Source organism: Leptonychotes weddellii, unplaced genomic scaffold, assembly GCF_054177405.1.
Source record: "Leptonychotes weddellii isolate Sample4059 unplaced genomic scaffold, ASM5417740v2 HiC_scaffold_1507, whole genome shotgun sequence".
Taxonomy (NCBI): domain Eukaryota; kingdom Metazoa; phylum Chordata; class Mammalia; order Carnivora; family Phocidae; genus Leptonychotes; species Leptonychotes weddellii.
In genome coordinates, this window is record NW_027732010.1 from 1 (window position 1) to 9543 (window position 9543).

The 9543-nt window shown below is 45.9% G+C and overlaps 1 long non-coding RNA gene across 3 annotated transcripts; it reads right to left on the reverse strand.

The window, feature by feature from the left end:
- Positions 1-44: 44 nt before the first annotated feature.
- On the reverse strand, positions 45-7054 carry LOC145718391 (uncharacterized). Of its 3 annotated transcripts, XR_014141775.1 has the most exons (4): positions 6379-7054; positions 6060-6142; positions 3521-3638; positions 45-1255 (listed from the first exon to the last, which is right to left on the reverse strand). It is a non-coding gene; the product is annotated as an uncharacterized LOC145718391 (long non-coding RNA). The 3 variants fall into 3 exon arrangements; XR_014141774.1 differs by having other exon boundaries at positions 3521-3611; positions 6060-7054; XR_014141773.1 differs by having other exon boundaries at positions 6060-7054.
- Positions 7055-9543: the final 2489 nt, after the last annotated feature.

Below are 9543 nucleotides of genomic sequence, written 5' to 3' on the forward strand. Positions count from 1 at the left end.
TTTTTTTTTTTTTAAGATTTTATTTATTTATTTGTCAGAGAGAGAGAGAGCGAGAGAGCACAAGCAGAGGGAGCAGCAGAGGAGAGGGAGAAGCAGGCTCCCCACTGAGCAAGGAGCCCAACGTGGGACTCAATCCCAGGACCCCGGGACCATGACCTGAGCCGAAGGCAGCCACTCAACTGTCTGAGCCACCCAGGCATCCCACAACATCATATATTTTTAAAAGATTTTAAGTAAATCTTTTTTACTTTACAAAATCTTAAAAGATTTTAAGTACACCCAATATGGGGCTCAAATGGACAACGCTGAGTTTGAGAGTCACATGCTCTCCTGACTGAGCCACCCAGGTGTCCCTCAATGCCACACTCTTGATGGTTGATGTACCCTAGCCTAAAGTCTGCCTGGTTCCATCTGACACTGTCTCCTGCCAGCATGGAGTAGGGATGGGGTTTTGGGCTGAGCTATGTCTCTCCTAAATTCATATGTTGAAGTTGTAACCCCCAGTGCCTCGGAATGTGACCGTATTGGGACATAGGACTTTTAAAGAGGCAATTAAGATAAAATGAAGTCATATGGCTGGGTCCTATTCCAATATGACTAATGTCCTTATAAGAAAAGGAGATTAGGGGGCACCTGGCTGGCTCAGTTGGTGGAGCATGTGACTCTTGATCTTGGGGTTGCAAGTTCCAGCCCGACATTGGGTGTAGAGATTACTTAAAAATAAAATCTTTAAAAAAAGAAAAGAAAAGGAGATGAGGACACAGGTGTGCATTCACAGTGAAAAAACTATTTGAGGACACAGCCATAAGATGGCCACCCACAAGCCAAGGAAAGCAACCCTGCCAAAGCCTTGAATCTTGGACTTCTAGCCTCCAAAACTATGAGAAAATAAATTTTTGTTGTTTAAACCACACAGTCTGTGGTACTTTGTTATGGCAGCCCTAACAAGCCAATACAGATGGAAGCTTGATTATGCTTCTGGGGCTGGGGACCTAGGGTATCCAGATTTTGAATCAATCCCTCTGGTTTCAGCCCTACCACTTCCACCTTCAGTGGTTACTGGAAACTTGATCACTCTACCTTTATGAGGTTCTGCAGGCAAACCAGGCTTGATCCTCAGAGCCTATAGATGCTCAGGTTTATCTTTCTCAGCTCAGCTAAGTCTCTTCTTCCTTCTTTAGTCACTTTCCACTCCCTGGATTTTGTTGTCATCTTTAACCTTCTCATCTCCTCTCTTATTCTTCTATCAGTGGGACTGCAGGAAGAAGTAGAGATGAACACAAGTGTTCAATGCACCCCGCTTTAACAGGACCAGAAGAATTATTATTAATGGCCAGCCCAAGAAACAGAAACATTTGCTATCCTGAAGGAAATAAGCAAACCTCAGCTGACTGAGAGCTGAATTCCTTATCACTAGTTCAAGAGCCTTCATGGAATCAGTAAATGTCCATGCAAATACACCTATCAGTGCAACTATGAAAAACACAAGTGGCCCCAAACTGTAAGGAAACTGCTCTTAATGCTCAGTTGGTTAAGTTATAAATTTCTCTGTTGCTTTCAAATTCAGAAATCCAGGTACATTTCATTCTTCCCAAGGTTTCTTCTTGGGGATAAGAGCCAATCAAACAAGTTAGTGTTTTTATAGTGCAAAACAGTATGGCTCTGCCGTGGATTCAGTGACAGTCATGCTGTAGTGGCCCTGTGTATGATGGGCAAACAAGCAGCAGCCAGACTTGTTTCACTAGAACTGTAACCCTTTAAAACCTGAGATTTCTGCCCAGATGCTGAAGTGGCCACCTTCTCCCAAAGTCTCACTATAGAAGATTCACCATAGGGGCGCCTGCGTGGCTCAGTCGGTTAAGCGTCTGACTTTGGCTTAGGTCATGATCTTAGGATCTTGGGATCCAGCTGCAACGGGCTCCCCTCTGAGTGGCGAGTCTCCTTGTCCCTTCCCTTGTCCCTCCCCCTCAGCCCCCCCGCCGTCCCTCCCCTTGCTTGTGCTGTTTCTCTCTTTCAAATAAATAAATAAAATCTTTAAAAATAAAAAAAAAGATTCACGATAATAAAACAACAATTTAGTATCAAATACTAAACTTTTTACTTTAGGAAAATGTAATTGGCCAACATAATAGATGCTAAAGATTACTACTAAAATGATAATAAACAATTCTGTTTTTCTTGCCTGTGAATTTAACTACAACTTTAATCTTATAAATGAAATAATTTAGTTTAAAAACAATACTCTTTTATGACTAGCTTTTTATCTGAAAATTTACTTTGTTGCTGCCACCTAAATGACCATCAAACCTTAAACTGTGCGGAAACTTTTAAGTCCATGATGAATACTGTGGCAAATTCCAGGCTCATTTTTTTGATGTGCTAATTGCTCCAATTAAAGACAGTGGTCAACCATTATATAAACAATCACTAGGTTGAGAATGGAATAATGTTGAAGAAGAAAGGAATCTTGACCATCACTGACCAATAAAAAGAAAGGTTTGGCCATAAATGCTGGTTTTGTTTGCACCAACAAATTTGGGATGGATAAATTTGATAAAAGCTTTTGGATACATTTTTTTACAAAATATATATATTTTTTTTAAGATTCTATTTATTTGTCAGAGAGAGAGCACAAGCAGGGGGAGCTGCAGGCAGAGGGAGAGGGAGAAGCAGGCTTCCTGCTGAGCAGGGAGCCAGATGTGGGGCTCCATCCCAGGACCCTGGGATCATGACCTGAGCCACCCAGGTGTCCCTGGATAATTTTTTAAATGGCTGCAAATTAAAGATGACAGATTGACTCACACTCGTTTATCTTGTTTCCTAAAAAGGACAGTAAAGGAACATAAAAGATAAATACACAGGAACAAAGGGCACGAAGGAGGGATCATCCGCAAAACATGTATTTCAACACAAGTCTGCAAGATGGGGTGGATGGAACAGTAGAAACTGGTTTAACACAACGGCAAAAAACTACACTTTAATGTCATCCTAGAGGTCAATACAGAAAGAGCCTGATATGCTACCAAGCTTCAGAGTGCCCCGGGTCCAGAGATCATCAGAGGGAGATGCTAATGAGTGGCCCCAAGATCCCAGAAGTCGAGAAGAGGTGAGTGGCAGGGGCCTGAGTGAATGTGAGCATTTGGAGTTGTTAGATCTTCAGGTCCCCTGACCCATTTCTTGCAGCCAGGTGATTACCTCCAGCTAGAGAAACAGCAGAGAGACTTGTATGCCAGGCACAAAGAAAGGCAGGAATAAGGTACCTACAGAAAAGAAAAGAACATGGGGCGCCTGGGTGGCTCAGTTGGTTGAGCGACTGCCTTCGGCTCAGGTCATGATCCTGGAGTCCCGGGATCGAGTCCCGCATCGGGCTCCCTGCTCGGCGGGGAGTCTGCTTCTCCCTCTGACCCTCCTCCCTCTCATGCTCTCTGTCTCTCATTCTCTCTGTCTCAAATAAAAAAAATAAAAAAAAAGAAAAGAAAAGAACAGAACATGAAAAATCGCATAGTAAGCAATGACTCACCTGGACCACTTCCCCTGAACTGCTTCCAGAATATCAGCAGCCTGGTGAATGTCCCCTCAGGCAAGAAATTGCAGATATTTCTCCTGAGAAACTGAAGAGCCCAAAAGAAAAGAAGAACCTATGGAAAGAAGAGCCTCCACCTGATCACCATACAGCAAGCCCACTCCTTCCCACCCTTATACATAAGGTTTCTGGTGGGGTTTTATGACCTCATTCTTAAGTATGAATGGAGAGTCAAAGGTTTGCAGACCTTTGATGGAAGCCTTCAACATGGTGAAATTTCAGAATACTAGAGAACTAAGGAGCATAATTATGACATTTCAGAATATTAGAAATAAAGGGATTATTCTTCAAGTTTCTAGAAAGAAAAACTCCAGGTCACAAAGAAATGGGAATCAGGATGGCATTGGAATTCTCAATAGAAACACTGGATATTAGAAGATAAAAGAGCAATTTTTATCAACTTTTGAATGAAAAATTTCAACTTAGAATCCTACCCTTGGTCAAATTTTCCATCAAAAGTAAGGGTTGAATAAAGCCATTTCAAGTTTTGCCTTCTGTACCCTTTCTTGGGTTTTTACTGGAACATGTGCCAGGAAAAACGAAGCAGTAAACCAAGAAAGAAGGCACAGGACAAAGCAATGGAGTTTTTGCTCTGGAGATGAAGGAATGTTCCAGATGACAGCTGGGCAGCAGGTCCTGAGAGAAATTCATCTCCTTTGGAACAGGAGGACAGTGGACTTTTGGAGGGATGTTTCAGGCGGGAGGGGGAGGATGGAATTATTTGATCACTTGGAAAATAAATTTGATAGTCATTTGATAGGTATGTTGTAGAAAGAATATAAGGATGGGGGCATAACAAACTAAGTAAACAGATTGAAAGGTTTTATAAGAAAGAAAACAACCACAGTACACTAGTTGGCTTTGTTGTCACTGGTATTTGCAGTCACCAGCTACTCACCACCCCTAAACTGGAAAAGAGCTATGTTGGAAGAATGGTGGAAGGGAAAACTGTATGAGGTCTGAAAAGAGCTAAATCCTTATCTAAAGGCAAAAGGTGGTCAAAGCACAACAATTAAATTGATAAATCAAAAGATAGCAGTATAAATTATTTAGAAATGGGACGGTCAGGGCGCCTGGCTGGCTCAGTCTGAAGTCTCGAACTCTGGGTCGTGAGTTCAAGCCCCACCATGGGTGTAGAGATTACTTAAAAATAAAATCTTTATACGAAGAAGAAGAAGAAGAAAAAGAAGAAGAAGAAGAAGAAGAAGAAGAAAAGAAGAGAAGAAGAAGAAATGGGGAGGTCAATGACAGAAGAGATGGCTAAAAGTGGAATGTGGATGCCTTTAGAAAGGAGATTAAGAAGGTAGAGAAAAGGTGGGTATTGTATTGTCTTAAAATATATTATCTTTAAAAAGTGTGTGCTTATACTGTGCTTTATAAAATTTTTAAATTCACTTGGGGAGCATAAAACATGGAACAACCAAACCTTGTCTCATAATGTAATTTTCAGGAAATATCTGATCCATAAAGATTGAAATAGAAGTTGGGTATCATCTCTGGCAATGTAGTATTAACTTGAAATAAAATACGGTATAACTCCCATGCCCTCCTTATTTCTATGATTCATATGTATGGACTACATTCCTGTCAGAACTTTCACCAATATTCTTGAGGAACAAGTGGTTATAAATGAAACCTTTGGTAATTTGTGTGGTTCCCAACCAGAAGACCCAGAAGCACAAATAAGTCAGTTTCATCCTGAATTGTTTCCATAGCAACCATATTAAGCTGGAAGGATAAAGCACCTTTGTAGTGGCTGCTTCTATTGAATTACAATGTAAATGTTGATGCCTGCCTGGAAACGTCAAATGACAACAGGTTAACAGAAGGGATTCAGTGGTTGTTTGCAGCTCTGGAATCCCAGGCTAGAGTTGAGATAGAAGAGACAGGCCTGGGCCATCTTAGCGTCTATTCACCCCAAATCTTCTCATCCCATCAAAACCACCCCACTGTCCATCTGCCCAGATCATGAAAGGATGCTCATCTCTGTGAAAATCTGTAATCTACCTGATACCTTACACATGAGGACACGAAAAGTGTTTGTTCTGGATAAGAATGTTAAAAATGCAATTACACAACAGACTCGGCAATCTTTGTGTTTTCCCCCCTCTGAGCACAAAGTAAACTTCAGTCCCTCACTCTTCTGACAATGTCAAAAGTCCTCTTAAAGTGGGTATTCAAAGCCTTGCGGTCATGCTGCGCATTTGATTCCGGTTGGCTTGGGGTACCTGAGTCCAGCTCTCCATAGGCCTTCCGTTTGACCCACAATCCCTAGTGGTTCCAAGTGTTGCTTTTTTTCCCCTGCCCCCCCACCCCCACCCCCGGCCGGCCTCCAGGAAGAACGAAAGCGTGGCGTGAAGTCTACTCCTAGCCCTGACCCTCAGCTCCCACGGGCAGCTGCAGAGCTGCAAGCGTGCCGCCGCTCCACTCAGGTAAACTACGGAGTGAGTTACCTGCACTTGGAGAAGGGCCTTACCTGAGCGCGCCTCTGCCAATGGCAGCTCACCTGAGGGAGCTTCGCAGCCAATCACCGTGCAGCTCGTCCCTCGGGCTTGTATCCTTTAGTGAAAGAATTCAGCTCCTTGCGAGAAAGTTACCTGTGGCCGCCCAAGTCCGCCACTTTCTGCTCTGTGGCTGCCCATTGCCACGATCCCGGAGGACTCCGTGCCGCCCCGCCGCCTCCGAGCTCGGGCCCCATGTGAGGGGCCCCCCCTTATCCCACCTTTCCGGCTAGGTGAGGGCGCGAGCGGGCGAGCGAGCGAGAGTGGTGAGGGGGGACGGAAAAGCAGAATTACCTGTAGCTCTTGTTCTGCCATCTCGGGCGCTCTCACACACCTTCACCTGCACAGACTTGAAAGTCCAGTTTCACCAGAGGCTGAGGCTCCAGGAAAAGGGGAGCGAGTTCATTGGATCAAACATGTCACAAGAGTCGGACAAGTAAGTGGATCACACGCGCCGGCTGCTGCTACTACCGCTTTGGGCTGATGGCAACTGGTTTGTTATGTTTTTGTTTTTGTTTTTTTTAAGTTGCTATTGTTGGGGTTTTTTTTTTTTTCTTTCTTTTTTCTTTTTCTTTTTGGTGTATCCAGACTTTTCCAGATTATGTTTCTACCCTGGTTAAGGGGAGAAACCCTACAAGAATGTGAATGTTTAATACCCCCTTTGGGCCTTGATAGTAAAGTAGGTTTTCCTCTTTCCTTCCTCCCTTGCGAATGAGCTCAGCTCCCGTCTCCCCGGGCGAGGACTTGCATATTGACAGAGGTTTTGGTAGGTGAGGGCGGGAGGCCTGTTATTCTCCCTCTCTTTAGTTGCTCCCACCGCTTCAGGCTTCTAAGGCCATTTGGAAACTCATCTGAGTTCCTTCGATTTGTGCAAAGGGCCTGCGAGAAGAGCGGGTCTTGGCTGCTTTTGTGTGAGCGCAACAAAGAGCCTTTATACTGGAGCAGAAACGGCCATCTTCCCGTACTGGGGCAGGAGAGTGCGTGTGTGCGCGCCCGCGTGTGCGCCCCTGTCGCGAGGCGAGGCGAGGCGAGGCGAGGCGCCGGGCGGCCGGGGTCGCGGGGGTCGCACCCCCGCCCCCTCCCTCCCCTCCCCGTCCCCCCACCCGCCCGCATTGTTTGTTCGCCCTCCTCAGGTGCGGGAGCACAGGGCCCTACGGAAGTGAGGGGAATTGATTTGAGGCCCCGAGTTTGCACCTCCGTGGGGCGCGAGAGGGCCCCTGCCACTTATCGAGTCACCCACGTCAGGACGACGTGTGCACGCCCCTGCGAGCCCTCGGCCCTCCGCGGCCCGGCCGGCGCAGGCGCTCCCTGCCGGCGGCCGCCACCTCGGGCGTGGCTGGCGGGGCAGCGTGGGTCGCGCCGGGCCTTCTCGGGTGACCGGGATGCCAAGGCGGAGGGCCCGGGCGGCAGCGTCCGGCTTCCCGCGCCTCGAAGGCAGTGCGGGCAAGCACGTCCTTTCCGTCCTTTCCGTCCGGGCCGGGAACTCTGGACTCGCCCGGGATCGGCGGCCTGCGCGGCCCGACTCGCGGGTCTCCGGGCCCCGGTCCGGTCGCGTCCCGGCGGCCTCCTGCAGGCCTGGCCCCCGCCTTGGGGAAGGCTTTGTGCTAGCAGGGGGAGGTGGGGCCGAGGGCGGGAGCGGGAGGGAGCCGGAGGTGGGTCCCGCGGCCTTTCTCGGGATTAAGTGGCGACACTCCCTTCCCCCTCTCGGGCGCGTTCCGCGCTGGGAACTGGCCGAGTCCTCTTGGAAGTGCGTATGGGCCACCTTTTTGCTTTTCTTGGTAACTTTACTCTGGTGTTGTGGCCACCCCAAGGAGACCTTCCTGAGGGTGACTCCGTCAGGGCAAGGACCGGGCGCCTGGAGGCCGCCAGTGCCTCTCGTAAGTGGCCCGGGACCAGTCCCAAATTGACCGACCCTGAGCGGGCAACGGGAATGCCCTGAGGACCTGTCCAGGGGTGGAGGGGTGGACCATCTTCAAAGTTAAGCCGCTGGTAGAGTAGGCGTATCCAACGACACAGGCTGTCATACTTCAACCACAACAACAACCCCCCCAAACCACTACCAGATAGGAGTACAGTTTTACCCACCAACGAAAAGCTAACTGCTTGGTACACACCGGAGCGGGAAGAACTGGTGTTGAAAACGCTGGAAGAGGGTAGAAGTAGGGATAGGAAGGTGTGTGATTGTAGGAGGATACCCCTACCATCACCCCCACATTCCCTGTAGCCTTGTGGAAATCACTACTCGAGCTTGAAAACTTAAGTAGCCAAAAGCCGGAGGTGACAGCAGGATTTTTTGGATTGTTTTGATCTTCGTGTCAAAAATGGTTGCAAACCTAGTGAATATCGAATAAAACTTCTTGCAATTCCTTAATTAAATCGCACGATTGACATTTGGTTGCACTGCTTAGTTTTGTAATCCAGCGTGACTCAAATGAATTCGGAATGAAAACGGGTCGATTTTTATTTTAACCTGTTATACCTAGCACCAACAGACAATTTATTTAATATTGAAAGTAAGTTCTGCATTAACAATCTGGTTTACCACGATGCATTACTTAATTTTTATGGGTAATAACTATTTGGGATTCCAAATCCTTACATTTAATGAAAGTAGCTTTTATCTAGTCATGCTTTCCAAGACTTAATTTTGTATCCTGGGAAAAGTAATGCCAATAAGAATACCCATAAAAGACTTTGGACCCCACTTGCCTCTCTCTGCCTGGACTATTGAGAAATGCTTGAAATTAATAAATGATATTTGGATTATTTTTGGGAATTCTAGTTTTGTTTTCTTAATGTTAATACTCTAATGGAGGACCAGAGGGTGGGTCTGGGTTTCACCCGCCTGAAGCTTATGCAACTGTGGGTGTTAGGTGGGGTGGTGGTGTGGGCTCTTAGAAAAAGAGCAGGAGAGCAAGTTACTGGGGCTTCCTGCCAGAGCAAGCAAAGAGTCCTGAAGCTTGAGCTTTATCAGCTTCATGGTAAATCCACCTAGAGGGCCTGTCTGTTTTTGAGAAGTAACCTGAAAGAATACACACAGGATATTTTTCCATAAACCCATCAAAGTGTAGGTAATCTTTTGGCTAGTATAGGACAATAATTCCAGGTAGCAAGTCTGGACTGAAGTAGCATCATCTTTTTTATGGTTATGGACTTTTCAGATTGAAACGTTCTGCTTTTTATGTTCTGTAATGTTGATGCTATCACTAATTAAAGCAAAGTATTTTTAGGACAGCCTGTCTTTGTACATATTTGAAGATTCTCTGTTCCGCCTTAAATTTTATTGAAGATTTATGATGCTGGTCAACAAGCTTGTGTATTCTAGCAAGGCAGTGATAGATTTAGAAACTTTTTTTTTACTGCCAAAATATATAAAATATATTCAGGGAGAATATAATATTACATATATGAATATAATTTTATTTGATACCCACAGGTATTTTTCATTACACAAATGTT